General features: G+C 44.5%; 1 protein-coding gene across 5 annotated transcripts in view; it reads right to left on the bottom strand.

The window, feature by feature from the left end:
• The window catches only part of DPF3 (double PHD fingers 3), a 242,829-nt gene that overhangs the window by 168,995 nt on the left and 57,880 nt on the right, over window positions 1-15,954 (bottom strand). The window contains exon 1 of one of the 5 annotated variants that reach the window (XM_030559654.1): window positions 8,855-8,937. The exons of the other annotated variants lie outside the window; for them this stretch is intronic. The gene's annotated coding sequence lies outside the window, so the exon portion shown is untranslated. Of the gene's footprint in view, window positions 1-8,854; window positions 8,938-15,954 lie in introns of those variants that run through there. 5 annotated transcript variants of the gene reach the window in all.

The raw sequence follows: 15,954 nt of genomic DNA, 5'->3' as shown, positions 1-15,954 counted from the left end.
TGAGGTATAATCCCAGTCTTATTAACACATGTGAGCAGGTAGAGGTAAACCCCAGGCTCCCTCCCAGCACTTCTCTCAACCTAACATGTGAAAACTACAAATTGCCTTCTCTTCACTAGAATTTCACCTCTTACTAGTTACCATATGTTAGCAAACTTGAGGTAAGAACACACCACTTTTCCACCACCCTAACTCTGGGTCGACACTACAAAATTAGGTTAACGTAAGCTGCCTGATGTAAGCGCCCCGTTATAGCAACGCATAACACCTTCTCCCTGAGCAGCACTGAGCCATGGTTGATAGACTGAGGTTGATGTAGCGCAGAAGTAGACACCGCATTACTTATGTCAACAATGTTCCAGCAGCTGTCCCAGAATGCACAACACACTGCTCTGGTCACAATTGTGAACTCTCCTGCCTAGCGGTCATGGAGACTGGAAGGTCCCCCTCCCATTTAAAGCATTTAAAGCAAGAATTTTTGAAATGTCTTTTCTTGATTATCCAGCCTGGCAAGCACACCTAGCAGCTCCCTAGTGTTGTGTGCAACTGAGCCAGCTGACCATGCTGGCTACACATTCCAAGCACGCTCTGGCTTGGATTAGATAGGAGATATTTAATCTCCTGGGCCTGGGGGAGAAGATGCTGTGCAGGCACAGCTACGGACCAGCCACAGAAATGTGGATACCTACAAGCAGATTGCACAAGGGATGCAGGAGAAGGGGAATGACAGGGATCAGCAGCAGTGCTGTGTGAAAGCAAAGGAACAACAGCAGGCATATCAGAAGGCCAGGGAAACCAACAGTCAATCCAGTACTGAGCTGCAGACCTGCCACTTTTACAAAGATCTGCATGCCATACTTGGAGGAGATCCCCCCACACCTTGCAGACCACCACTGATACCTCTGAGTAGCCTGGGCTACAGGCCCCTAGTATGAACAATGAAGAGATGGAGGAGGATGGGGGACATCCTGCAACTGGGCGGCAAGGAGGTGTGCCGCGAGCCAGGGCCTGCCTGAGTCTCCACTGCAGACCAGGCGGTCATGGCAGTCGAGCCCAATGTAGAGGAAAGAACCTCGGGTAAGTGTATAATTCTATTTCTCATTATAGTGATTTATTGATGGCTCCTCCAACTTAACAGTGCACAGCTATTGACTTTTCATTAAGTTACTTGTACTAGAAAAGGGAGCGGTACAGCAAAGAAAGGTATTGTTGTTATCTGCTTTTGATTCCCCTATAGAGTTAGGCTGGGGAGAGGGGGCGCAGGCAGAGCAGTTTGTTTATGAGCTGTCTCTTGACTCCTCCTGAGGCAGCTCAATGAAATTTTAATGGATGTACTCAGCAGTCCTCTCCTGAAGGTTTCTAGGGATGGCAGCCTTATTTCCCCCTCTGCTGTAGGACACTTTCCCGCACCAGTCGGCAATAACTGTGGCAGGCACCATTGTAGTACAGAAGCTAGCAGCATATGGGCCCAGGCGACTTCAGGATGCCAGAAGCAGCTGTGGTGTCTCTGCTTCAGGAGTGAGGGACCAGCTGAAATCACCACCGTCTGTGGAAAATGGTGCCAGTATTCAGTGGCCATTGCCCTATACTCCTAGTTTCATGCAACTGAGCAATTCCCTCCTCATTTCCCTCATCCATGGTGGGCCATACTCCCCATTATTGGGAGTGAGGCCAAGCACAGGCACTTGGAAGAAGAAGTGTCAGTAAGCACGTCTTGTTTAAAAAACTTTAGGGAAAGAAGGGAAGGGAGTTCTAAATCTTAACGTTTGCTTTCCATTGTGACTATACTGAGAATGGTACTTCTGTGTTTTATCTGCAGCTGCTGCCATTGCAACCTTGAGGGGTTCCTCGAGCCAGATAAGGAGGAGAAAGAAGAGGACTTAGGATTACATGTTTGATGAGACCCTGCAAGCCAGTGCTGCATCAGACCATGAGCAAAGGGCCTGGAGCATCAACACATCAGACAGCCTAGAGAAGGACAGGAGAAAGGTCCAGCAGGAAAAAGGAGGGAGATGCACCAAGACATAATAATAGGGCTTCTCCAGCAGCAAATACAGATGCTGCAGACTCTTCTGGACCTACAGGTTCAACAATCCCAGGTTCACCTCCCTCTGCCGTCCATGGAGCACTCCATTTCAGCACCTTCCCCCCCCGCCCCCCATGTACAACATTCCACATAGCATCAGTGGCATGCGGCTCCATCCCTACCACTCCACCCCGGGGGACATTAGACAGTCGCAGCTTCACATACACTGACCTGTGAAAGCTACAGTTGGTGTATGTGTAGCTGAAATTGACATGAATGTTCTTTCCCTTTCATAAGTTTTGTTCTATTAATTTATTACGTTTGTAATGTATTTGCTTTTAAATTGCACAGATTTTCCCCCCACTATTACAGAATAAAAATCTGGAACATATTTCATCTTCATTAGTTCACAATATATGCTGCAGAGTGCCTAGCAATTACTTGTTACTGTACAGCATAACTCAAAGGATCAGTGACAATGAGTGTTATAATCATCAATGTACAGCAAGCACCACAAAAACAGATGCATTGACCATGTAATATTCATAGATGTACCCCAAGCACCACACAATTCCTAACAGGCCCCAACACAGCAGGGCCAAGTACAGCACAGTACACCACAACACATTACTGTGGCTCACTGTTAGGGAGGCTTTGAAAGAGCACTCTAAACCACATAGCTCTGCGTTATGCTCTTCTAATAGCCTTTGGGTCTGGCTGTTCAAATTCACCAGGCACCGACTCCACCACCACCCTCCATCCCAGTGGCAATCTTTCCCCCTATGATTCACACATACTATGCAGGACACAGCAGGCAGTGTTTAACCATTGGGATTTTTTTCCACTGAAATCCAATCTTGTGTGAGTAAAAAATGCCAGCATCCCTTCAATCTATCAAAAGTGCATTCAGCTATCATTCTGGTGTTGTTGAGGTGGCTGGTGTATGGCTTCCTGAGCCAGGAGAGCAAAGGGGTAGTCTAGGTGCTCCAGGTTCACTCCTGCCATTTCAACATTCCCAATGATAATCAACCAGTTGGGGAAAAAGTCCTTGCTTGTAGCTTTCTGAACGGGCCTGTGTTCTTAAAGATCCAAGTGTCATGCACCTTCCCTGATCAGCCAAGACTGATGTCAGCGAAGTGTCCTTGATGATCCACCAATGCTTGCATAACCTTAGAAAAGTAGCCCTTCTGTTGTTGTACTCTGGCAAGATGGTCTGGTGCCAAAATAGGGATATGTATCCCATCTATTGCTCCATCACAGTTCAGGAACCCCACTGCTGCAAATCCATCCATTACGTCCTGCACTTTGCTGAGAGTCATAGTCTTGTGTAGCAGGAGACGATTAATGACTGTGAACACTTGCATGACAATGGTCCATCACCGTGGATTTTCCAACTCCAAAATGATTTCCACTGACAGCAGCAATCTGGCATTGCAAGTTTCAATCATTGATTAGTAGGGTTGGAGGGGACCTCTGGAGATCATCTAGTCCAACCCCTGCTCAAAGCAGGACCAATCCCCAAATGGCCCCCTCAAGTATTGAACTAACAACCCTGGGTTTAGCAAGCCAATGCTCAAACCACTGAGCTATCCCTCCCACAATTGCCACTTGCTTCTCCACTGCTAGTACAGCTCTCAGCCTGGTGTCCCTGCGTTGGATGGCTGCAGTGAAATTGGAACATTGTTCCAGAAATGTAGCCTTTGGCATCCAAAAGTTCTGCAGTCACTGCACATCAACCCAGCCTGCATTACAATGCGTTCTCACTAGTCCATGCTCATTTCTTGGACCCAGAAGCGGTGTCCCACCATGTACAGCTGCTCTGTGAACACCAACAATCTTGAATTGGTTCTCATTATGTCTTGCAGCAATCTGTCCTCCAAGAAATAGCCATGTCCCCCACTGGTTTGGGTCTTCTAACAGTTCTGCAAATACTGCAAGATCATGCATCCTGTATTTGCAATGCTTACAACAATAGTGCAGAGCTGTGCAGGCTCTAGGCTTCTGTCAGAGATGGTGGATAGGGAGGAGGGCCATGCAGTTTGCAGGATTTTGAAAAAAAGCACAAAAATTATGGGATATTGATAGCATTATGGGATGGAGTCAGTTGCACTGGGAAGCTGAGTCCTTGCTCCAAGTCACCCCCTCCCCAACTTATTCTGGCCCCACCATGAATTGCCAAAGCTTCCCAAAAGATGCTGTGCTGGATGGTGGTGAGCTGCACACGGGGATACCTACCCACGGTGCACTGCGGATTGATACAAGCATTCCAGATGAGTACATGCAGCGCCAGTGCAAGGAGGCAAGTATGTATGCGCATAATCTACTAACTGAGGCAGCTTTATGCCAACATAACTTGCACTGGCCAAAGTCTGTAGGGTGGCCATGGCCTCAGTCTGCTGAGGAGAATGAGTGGGTTTCTTCCTTTAGAACACACACTCTGGAATCAGCAATTTTATAAGTCAAACTACAGTATTTGATGCACCATTATGAAATGTCCATTCCTCATTAAGAATTTCAAGAATCCATTTACACTGGATTTTTCAAATACCAAATACGTTACTTTGCTTGGGTATTTGGTGAGTCCTAAATCCAAATACCATGGGAATCTGCAGAGCAACTCCAGGGAAGTCAGGGCGATTCAGGCATGACCAGTGACAGAGGCAGTACTCTGAGCTGTCACTGCAGGGTGGGCAGTAGGATTTGGGGACTGCACTGGGAGGGAGGACCAATGAAGCAACCATTACATTGATCATTGGGGTCAAGGCTGGCACTGCACCAATGGGGACTGACAGTGAAAGAATGATACATCCTTTGTGCAGAACAAGTTTCCTCCAAATGCACTGTTGGGAGTAATACAGTATAGATAGAAGGTGTGTTACAGGCATAATAGGAGTCCACACAGTGGTGATGTCAAAGTTTCACTGTGGTATCCAAGGCCCCATGATATACAGGACCTGAGAGTTACTGAAGACCAGACCACGGGGCAGTGTCAGGAGATTCAAACATGTCAATCCTTTTATCATTGTGATGTCATACCCTACACAAGGTCTTGCCTCCTTTCATCAGAATAGGAAATCAGGAACACTAGTGACTTAGGTTAAAATGAAATAATTCTAAAATCATGTCTGAATATCCCAGAATTTTGGGGAGCTTGCACACTGAACCCAGATCTAGATCTGAATTTCACACCTGCCCCTCTCTCTATGCGGGGAAAAACAAAGCTCTGGTCCAACACCCCTGAAGGAACAGGCTCCAATTGTTGCAGTTCGAGCCCATCTCTAGCTCCAGCAAACTGAAAATTACTTGCCTCGTAACAATGCGGTGCACATGTAAACGAGGGAAACAGGATGTGGCAAAACGAACAGAATCATTTAAATTTTATTCTGAATCAATACTCTGCCAGCGTCCATACCGTATATGGAGCACTTCCCTTGCAGGTGCAAGAGGTTTCTGCAGGATCTGCTCTTGCATGCAGCATCCCACAGACTAAAAAACTTTAATAGATGCAACGGTTGATTAGCTGATTTTTTTTTTCCGGTAAGGGGTGAAGGAAGAAGAGGTAGAGAGGAAGATAAACAGGCCTCGGCTTTTTTCTTTTTAGAGATGCCTCTGAAAGGAGTGGCTGTATGGTATAGTTCTGATGTGGTAATTTAACAAGCTATCTTTAGTCAAACCATAACCAGGTTTAAGTGAAAGTTTGAGCAGAGTAAGGACTTGACACATTTCATGTGGGAATAAGCCTATTCTCAGAGTAGGATGGGAGGATTGATTTTAGAGACCCTAACTGCACAGAAGATATAATACATGACAGTGCCAGCACCTCTAACACAGTGCAGGCCTGTGGTATGACTGCCATACTGAATTGTGAGCACTAACACACAAAAAATGGAGACAAAGCTTATAAGATCAGGGGGATTAGGCCAAAAACCATGCATGTGGCAAATTAACCGTGCACTGCAAAACACATAGTAGGAGTCACAAATCGCTGCTATAACAGACAGACCTGAAGGTATTGTTCATTATACATATTTTCCCCCACCCTCAGCTTCCCCAACAGAGCAAATATTCAGCAGCTAGCCTGTAAGTTAAGATGTATGTAGTCACTTGACTTCCTTGTGTCTTAACCAAGCATAAGATTGGGCAAAAGCAGGCACCTTTCCTGGAAAAAAACGGCAAGCTTCCATGAGAGGTGAATAATTTATTGAAAGATAAATACATTATGATGACAACAAAGTGCCCTGCTCCAGTCCAGTTTGGGATTTCTCTTTACTAACACAGGCAAGAAGAGGCAGCTAATAAAATCTGCACATTTCCCACTGTTTTTTCATCTTCAGAGAACCTTACAAATATGAATTGGTCTTCACCCACACCCTGTGTAATAGGGAAGTAGTATATTGCTATGTCATAGATGAGGATCCTGGAGCAGAGAAAGGCTAGGGCCTACATTCTCAAAAGTGGCCACTGATTTTGAGTGCCATAACTGAGACACCATGAGCCTGTGATTCTTTTTTGCTAACTGTTTTGTCTTATATCAAATCTCCTGAAATTTTGTGTTCTTCAAACCCCAGTTTCTGGAGTCATGCAACTACATGAGAATCTCAGCTTTATATATACATATGAAGTTTCCAGCTCTAGTTCAAGGATCGGTAACCTTTGGCACACAGTCCGTCAGGGAAATCTGCTGGCAGGCCAGGACGGTTTGTTTACCTGCAGTGTTTGCAGGTTCAGCCAATCACAGCTCCCACTGGCCACGGTTCGCTGTTCCAGGCCAATGGGAGCTGTAGGAAGTGGCGTAGGCCGAAGAATGTGCTGGCCACTTCTTCCTGGAATGGCAAACTGCGACCAGTGGGAGCTGCAATCGGCCAAACCTGTAGACGCTGTAGGTAAATAAACCATCTTGATCAGTCAGCGGATTTCCCTGATGGGCTGCATGCCAAAGGTTGCCAATCCCTGCTCTCTTGTTTGCAGAGAAAAGCTAGAAAAATGTGACTTCTCAAAGGCCCAAAATCCAGAAGACAAATTAAAAGAATCCAAAAATTACTATCTAAAAAAAAATCTCATGATTTTTGAACACTGAGGGTTGGCAACACTGCAACTCCAGTCAAGGTATCTCAAATAGGACACAGTAATATAGGGCCTCTATCTGTTAATGCCCTCATCTAGCAGGATGGGGAGCTACAGCACCTGACTCCATCTACATTATACCACCACACTCAATTCTGTGTTCATCAAGTTTAGGAGTTCTTGGCTCCCTGTCTTGTGCTCAGGCCACTAAACCATGAACTCTCCTCTCCCTCATATATAGAACAAACTTAGTCGTGTTCTTGTCTTACAACTTGGGGGTAGAGTTCAGTTAACACTTTTCACACCGTGACAGGTAAATCTAGCTCTGGCTTTAACTGGAGTATACAGTTGAAACTCAGAGTTACGAACACTAGAGCAGGGATCGGCAACCTTTGGCATGCGGCCCACCAGGGTAAACACCCTGGCGGAACGGCTGGTTTGTTTACCTGACACATACGCAGGTTCGGCCAATCGCAGGTCCCACTGGCTGTGGTTCGCCCCTCCAGGCCAATGGGGGCTGTGGGAAGTGGTGACCAGCACATCCCTTGGCCTGCACAGCTTCCCGCAGCCCCTCTTGGTCTGGAGCAGCGAACCACAGCCAGTGGTAGCCGCGATCAGCCGAACTTGCAGACATGGCAGGTAAACAAACCGGCCCGGCCTGCCAGGGTGCTTACCCTAGCAGGCCGTGGGCCAAAGGTTGCCGATCCCTGCACTAGAATTACAAACTGAACAGTCAACCACATACCTCATTTGGAACCAGAAGTATGCAATCAGGCAGCAGCAGACACACAGACACAAAAAGCAAATACAGTACTATGTTAAATATAAACTAGTAAAAAAAAAAAAGGAAAAGCAGCATTTTTCTTCTGCATAGCAAAGTTTCAAAGCTGCATTAAGTCAATGTGCAGCTGTAAACTTTTGAAAGAACCATCATAATGTTTTGTTCACAATTATGAACATTTCAGAGTTACAAACAACCTCCATTTTCGAGGTATTCATAACACTGAGATTCATAACACCCTGATTCTAGCTATGTCACTATCCAGCAATTACAATAAAAAAGTTTGCTCCAGTTGGTGCTTCTGTTTCTTCTGGTAAACATTTGCTGATTTTTTTTAAAAGGTTTCGGAAGTGAGGAAGCTGAGACCTTCCATTCTACCCAGACAGGCAAGTAACTGTGAAGGCTTCCTCAACAGAGCTCTGCCAATGAACCTCAAGCCTGAACCTCAGCCTTCTTATTTTAGTGCTGGGCCTCTCCTCAGAGATTGATCCTACTACTCAACTGAACATGTATATATTAAACATAGAAGGAATATATCCTCTCCTTTTTAAGTACAGCTCTTGATGATCAGTGACCTACTATCATTATTTAGACAGTGCCATCAGAAATGCACATGGCACTGGTGAAGCGAGTTGGGGGTCTCAGTCTCATTTTCTGTGAACAAACATCCACATCACTATAAACACTACTACTAGCATTAATTGGCCTCCTTGCTGGCAGTTTCAGCAGAGAAGCTGAGGACTTTAAGGGCCATATATATACCACACACAATTGTGTGTTCATCAACTTTGTCATCCAGCCTCTGGCTGGAGAGAATATCTTTCTCTCTCACTCCTGCCAGAGCAGGGTGGGTGGGAGAATCTTACACTACCACTGCTCAGACCAATTCTGCAGATAAACAGATGACTCAGGCACCAGCAAAAGGAATAAGGAAGAGCATTCCCTTTCCTCCTTCAGCACCTCCCCAACCCCCATCACAATACCTTTGCAGGTGTCAGCTCCCACTGAGGTATATTTATTACTGATAAGGGACTTCTTCCCCTTCCCAAATCCCAGAGCTCCTTCTTGAATATAGTGGCAGAGAGGCTGTCAATGCCCTGGCTACCTGAGATGTGCTTGTGTGCATGCAATGTCTAATTGCCATAGTGCCCCTCCCAAACAGCATAGACGATGATAGCAATTTGTCCTGCCAGAGAGACTTTCAAAGCTCTTTACAAACTCCTATACTGTACCTGAGTTTTATTATCCCCTTTTGGGAGCAGGGAAGGGACTGGGTCATAGAGCAGTTAAGCAATCTGTCCAAGCCTAGTTAGTGAGCAGGGAATATATCATACGTGTCCTGACTCCCCGTGCTAGAGCTCTAACCGCCACACACATTCTTTCCTAGCCCTGCACCAGCGTATTGCAGCTTTCATTAACATTTCCAGCGAAGGCACATTCTGAATTGTCAAAAGGACTTTCCCACCAAACGGACCAAAGAAAGAGGTGGGGGGGGGTCTCTCTTTGGCAAATCTTTACATTTGAGCCCCAATTTTCCAGTTTGCATGATATTCTCAGAATTCAAAGAAGGCGGGGTCCTGGTTGCTAAGCTTTCCAGAGGCATGGTCTAGGAAAGGAGAGGTATCTTCTTACAGAGTTTCTAGGTGTCCTATGATAAGCAGAAAGTATCACATTATCTGCCTTTTCCAGGTGTCATGTGAAGAGGTCAGAGGTCTGCTTCAGTTTAAAAGCCCTGCTTTTATGGAAAGTGTGAACAGTAAGGCAATGGAGTTCATAAGGGTGGGGGGAGGTGCAAAGAGAGAAAGATAAGGACTTCATGGGTTCCCTGTCAAATTAAAAGTTTCTAGCAGCGATCACTGGTATTACACTTATCTACAATGCATTCAACTCAGCCTTCAAACTATTTTTTTTTCCTAGCATTACCTTTTTTTGGTGCTTTTTACTTCCCCATTATAGTGTAGTGTTTAGTTTTTCTCAGACAAATTGGATTCCTATGTCAGATGCAGGTCTCAGCACATGTAGATAGGAGATTAAGTTCTCATTTTTGTATCATTATGCACATATAGGACCTTGCCCCAAACAACCCCTGATGCCTCTGAAGCACTCACTGACAGGATCTGCAAATACAGTGTTTCTAAGGATACAGTCCTGAATCAATGAACTCAATAGGAGCAGGGCCTAAAACTTCCAGGAAAAAAACATACTGGATCTAAACATCCTACTTGTATATTCTATTTTGATGTAGTGGAGTTAGAGGGTTAATCTTATTCTGTTACTAAAATTCAGACCTGCAAAAATTCTGTTCTGTTCCATTTAGATTCATCCATTGTGCCCATCACAAGGGTTGGTGAGCGGCAAAAAAGGACTTAATTTCCCAAAACCAACCACTGGGGGCCAAATCTGTCCTCAGTTACACTAGTAAACATCTATTTTAGGATTGAATTTAACCCTTGAAAATCTACACTTCACACATTGTGAATATTATAGACACTAAAGGGAACCTGGGTTGTGGACAGCAGGTATTTGTGTTCCACTGAGATTAAGGGAAAGAATGGACTCCTTTTCTCACCCCTTTTACCTATTCTCCCATCAATGTTGACAGAGAGGTTCTCCCCCATGAGGACATGAAGGGAAAAATGGCGATCTAACTCCCTTTAATATTAATAGGATTTATGCATGTCACAAAGAATAAGATTCCATAGTCTTTACAGTGGTGGGGAGAAATATGGGAGTTGAAGAAAATTCTTGGAAATATGAGTCCTAAGGAGCAGGTTTATCAATGTGACTTTCCATCAGGATTCAAGTGGTTTTTAATCCTATGCCTACACTATGTAACATGAGACTCCTGACAGTCATTCAGAATTAAGAATTTAACTTTTTACCCTAATCCTATTGATGTGGGTTTCATTTTGTGAAGTTTTCTTTACATTTTAGCACATACTATAGTCCTTTGATAAACAGATGAACCTCCTGCTTTTCAGTATTTATGGGCTGAAAATCTCAGCAGCTGGGGCAGTACATTTCAATACTGCCGCCAAATAGTATGAAATGGACATTTTTCAGCCCATTAAAAGTGTTCTTTCTTTTCCCTCTCTCCCCCCTGGTCCTTGGGTGAAAGAAACAAGAACAGGAGGGGGTCAACTAGCTCTCCATGCGGAGACTGATAGCTCCTGGAATTCCTGGGCTCTGCATGTTGTGTGACAAAGCCATACTTAACTGGGGTAACAGAGAGGTGCTGTTTCAATGGCCCAAACAGAGAACTAGGAGTCAGGAACTCCCAATTGGTGCTCTTGTAGAGCTGGGTCTCCGGCAGACTGACAACCATGGAGAATTGAAGGGGGGAAAACATATATATAAAATAATATTCAACCAGAGATACAGCTACATACTAGAGAGAGGCATGATCTGGCACATGGCTAGTTGCTGGAACTCCTGAATGCTAATCCCATCTCTCTATGATCTTGGGCAAGTGACTCCATCCCTTTGTGCCCTTGCTTCTCCATCTTTAAAATGTCACAGAGATTTTCATTTTTACTGTTTGGGGAATACAATGCTTTGAAGATGTAAAGTGCTAAATAATGGTCATCTGACAAATTACTGGCAGATCCTTAATGCAAAGCACTGAGATTTTAACGTAGAGCTTTCCTGATCATGTCTGCACAGTCAGAGTATTCACATAACACTGACTAAACACTCAATGTCCTCTCCAGCTTGCCATGGACTCAGTGTAAAACATGGGAAGAAATTTCTGGGATAAGCCTGTTCTGTGGCTGTCCCAAAGTCCTGGGTCCAGATTGTACACATAAGGATCTTCAATAAAACTTCTCCTCCTCCCATTGTTCCCATACATACATTGGAGAGAGCCCTCTGTAGCACTGAGGGGCAGACTGTGGAGAAGACAACACAGTCTCCCTGGCTACTGACCCTGCAAAGAACTGGGAGCAAAGTTAGTGCAGCCTGAAACTGCAATAACTTGCCTGTGGGCTGCCTCCACAGTGTGGAGTCCATCTCAGGATGGTGTTCTAGGGCAGCAGCAGATGGAAGAGTCCCTGCCACCACTGCTCTGCCATGTTGCCAGAGAGGAGGCAGGACATTCCAGGCAGCATGGCCCCTCAGATCTGGTTTGCACCCCTGTTGCTGCCATCAATAGCCATTGAGATGATGATAAAACCATCACCCAGCTCCACAAAGGTAGGAACTGTAGGAAACTATGATGGGGACTTCATAGAGCATCCAGTCTCCTATGCAGAGATTTGCACACAATGCATATTTTGGACCCTGGTCAGCAATTAGGAGATGTTCCTAGGCCATTGTTATATCTGTTGTAAATAATACCAAGCTTCTATTAAAGCCTTCTTCCTAGTCAGAGCCTCAGTGAAGTCTCACCCCTTTAAGTGATCTATGTGCTGCTTACAGTCTGTTGTACTCCTGTGACTCATTGCTGAGGTTTGGTATCCCTTTGTCTTAAATCTATCACATGAAAAAACCTGCACCTGCTATTCTCCCTGCAGTAAAAGTAATAGAGAGCAGGGGTGAAATAGTCATTTGGGGCAGCAAGGACGAGCTGATTCTTAAACCTATGATTCATTTACCATAACACCTGAGTTCATCATTGCCTTGCAGCTTGTGCTGTCATTTACATCAAGCCAAAATGCTACCAGATCAGAACAGGCTTTTACACCCTCTTTCCACAGGCGGAAATATCACCAAGGAAGGTAATGGATAATCATGTCCTGATCCTCCATCTAAGACCTTCTCCTCAACCCCATCCCATCCTTCTAAATCTTGCTTATTGTTGGTATAGGTCTACTTAGACCAAAAAAATGGAAGTGTGGATGAACTAAGTAACAGTTTGAATTATAATTGCATAGAGATACAACAAGAGCTGATTCCCAGCACTTTGTGTATTTGGCTAAAGTATACATTTCTGATAGCTATTGTTAAGTAGTTATGACTATGTGTGTAAGATTATGCAAGGATTGCAAGAACTTTAGGAGGAATTAGAGTGGATAGCAGTTGATGATTTTTTTTAAATAAAACAAAGAACTGGATTTTTATTTAAATCAGATATTTTAATTTAAATTAAAGGTTTGTTTTTTAAAAATAAACATTTTTAAAAATTAAATTTGAAGCTGACAATACATGTTAAGGCCTAAACTTTCTATAATCCATTAAAATCATTTAAATTAAATTTTAAAAAAATATGTTTGCTACTAAGTTTTAAATAAAGTCAAACTACTGAACAAGTGTGTGTCATTAAGTTCCTCAAACCAGAGTTTGTTAAAAGTGGCAAACCAGCTTTTGATAGCAGTAGCCTCTTCTGAAAGGGAAGAGAGAATATTTTCTTCATTTTAGTTTATTCAACTAGTTCAGTTCAATAGCTAGCTCATTCGAAGTTAAGAAACCAACTGGGAGTTGAAAAAGTAGGAAAGCTTGTTTTCCTTTTCAAATCCATAAATAAAAACTAGGTGTGAGAGGATGAGATCTACTACTCCTAAAATCCAAAGGACAGAGACAATCAGTTAATTTATTAAACAATTAATGGAGTTAGACTGAACTGCAAAACATGAAAGTACAAAAAGCAAAATGCTGGTTTTGTGCACTTTAATTAAATTTGAATTTCCAAATAGAGCTCGACACAAGTCACAACTAAAAAATTAATCTAGTAAATAAGAAATATATCATTCACCATTTTCTAACATAATAACAAAATGTAAAAATAAGAATATGAATAAATGTAAGTTAAGCCATATAATTGCTTAAATAGACATATATAAATATAATGTATCCTGGTTAGCAAAAAGAAGCACCAAACTGAGTGAAAAGGCTATATTTAGAGGCAAATCAACATATTTTAATAGTTACCAACCAATGAGAGTCAACTTCTTTTAGCAAAATAACTGAAGTACAAAAGCAAAACATGATTAAAATCAATGATTTAAATCAAGATTTCCTGCTTGCTGATTTAAATGATTAAAATAGGTGATTAAAATCATTTTGACTTAAATCAATCCACTCAGAGGATTTCTAGGAGAAATTAGCAGTGAGATGGGGGGAAGTGGTCACAAAGGGCCAAATCAGTTTGACCACTTCCCACAAGAAACCCCATCTGGAAGGCCTTGGGGAGAAGCCTTACAAGATCCTCTTCATAGCATTTTCTCCAAATCCAGCAGTAGCAAAGGAGGGGGCACAAGATCCAGGGCCTACAGATTCTTGTACAGATTTTGAAGGATCCATGGGAGGCAGATGACATCTGAGCAGATGGTATATGCTACTTCCCTGTCCTTTGTGGTTGAGCCATGATGACCAGACATCCAGGGAGAACAGTGGCCCCAGAAACCAAACCTTGAAAATTTTACCCAGTATCTATCTTTCTTGGAGACAGGATATTGGACTAAATGGACCACAGGTCTGACCTGACAGAGCAATTCCTATGTACTAGCCCAAAGACTAAGTCTACTAGCCAGAGCAATAAGTATCTGTACTGTCACATCCCCCCAAAGCCATGCCACAAGCAATTTAAAGCAATAGTTGTACATTTTTTAAAATTATAACATACTGGCAATTGTAAGTTATTTGGGGCAGGGACTGCCCTCTACTATATCATAGACTATTAGGGTTGGAAGGGACCTCAGGAGATCATCTAGTCCAACCACCTGCTCAAAGCAGGACCACAATCCCCAACTGGCCCCCCTCAAGGATTGAACTCATAACCCTGGGTTTAGCAAGCCAATACTCAAACCACTGAGCTGAGTTGGGGCCGCTAGGAACTACCATAATACAAACACTGATAAGCAATTTTCTATGTCATATAGTTTTTAAAATGTAGCTAGCTCCAACTCTCTCACTTTTGTTATATCATCTTTTCTTTCCTACCATAGCTCATAACACATCTTTTCTAACCTTGTCTTCAATATCTTTCCACTTATCCTTTTCTCTCTTTCTTTCCCTACTTCATGTTCTCTACCCCTTGACAAATTTTCTCTCCTTTCTTCAATCATTTGTGCCTCCAAAAAGCTCTCCTCTTTCCCCTCTCTCAATATCATGCTTTTATTTTATAGCTCATCCCATGAGTCCCATTGGTCTCCCTCTCTTTCCCATACCCATTTACCAACCTTCACATACCCATTCACACATACCAGAGGGCTTGAAATACTTACCAGTCCTCTGCTAACCAAAGACCAATATCCAGGTGACAAGCTATCCCACACCCTTAGCTGCTGGGAAAGAGAAGAATTCTGGGATTCCTACCAGGGTGTCTGGACTCTGCTCAGAGACTGAACATTTATATCATCTGACAGCTAGCTGGCAAACCCTATCACTCTAACTTCTAAAAGGGTAAGGAGAGCTCTCTTGCTCTCTCTCATTCCCTCTCCCACTCTAAAGTCCACTGGATGCTGTGAGAGGCTGCGTCTCTACTACTTGTCTCTAGGATTGCCAAATTTCTGATTGAAGAAAACCCGCCCACCTCTTCCCAAGGCTCCACCCCTTCCCCAAGACCCCACCCTCTGCTCCCTTCATCCCCCACCTCCATTACTCACTCATTTTCACCGGGCTGGGACAGGGGGTTGGGATGCAGGGGGGTGTGGGCTCCAGCTGCGGGTGCATGCTCTGGGATGGGGCCAGAGATAAGGGGTTTGGAGAGCAAGAGGGGCTCCAGGCTGGGGTGTGGGACTGAGGGGTTCAGAATATGGGAGGGGGCTCTGGGCTGGGGCAGGGTATTAGAGTGTGCGAGGGGGTGAGGGCGCCAGCTAGGGGTGCAGGCTCCAGGGTGGGGCCGGAAATTATGGGTTCAGGGTTCAGGAGAGGGCTCTGGGCTGGGATGAAGGCGGGGTGAGGGCTCTGGCTGGGGGTGGGCACTCTGGGGTGGGGCTGGAGATGAAGGGTTTAGGATACAAGAAGGGGCTCGGCCAAGGGGTTGGGAGTGTGGTATGAGACTCGGGGCTGAGACGGGGTGGGGGGTGTGCAGGTTCCAGGCAGCGCTTACCTCAGGCGGCTCCCAGAAGCAGCTGGCACATCCCTCCGGTTCGGGGATGGCCAGGGGGCTCTGCGTGCTGCCTCTTCCCACAGGCACCACCCCCGC

This window comes from Gopherus evgoodei, chromosome 4 (assembly GCF_007399415.2).
Source record: "Gopherus evgoodei ecotype Sinaloan lineage chromosome 4, rGopEvg1_v1.p, whole genome shotgun sequence".
Lineage (NCBI taxonomy): Eukaryota > Metazoa > Chordata > Testudines > Testudinidae > Gopherus > Gopherus evgoodei.
This window is presented reverse-complemented; position numbering and strand designations above follow the sequence as displayed.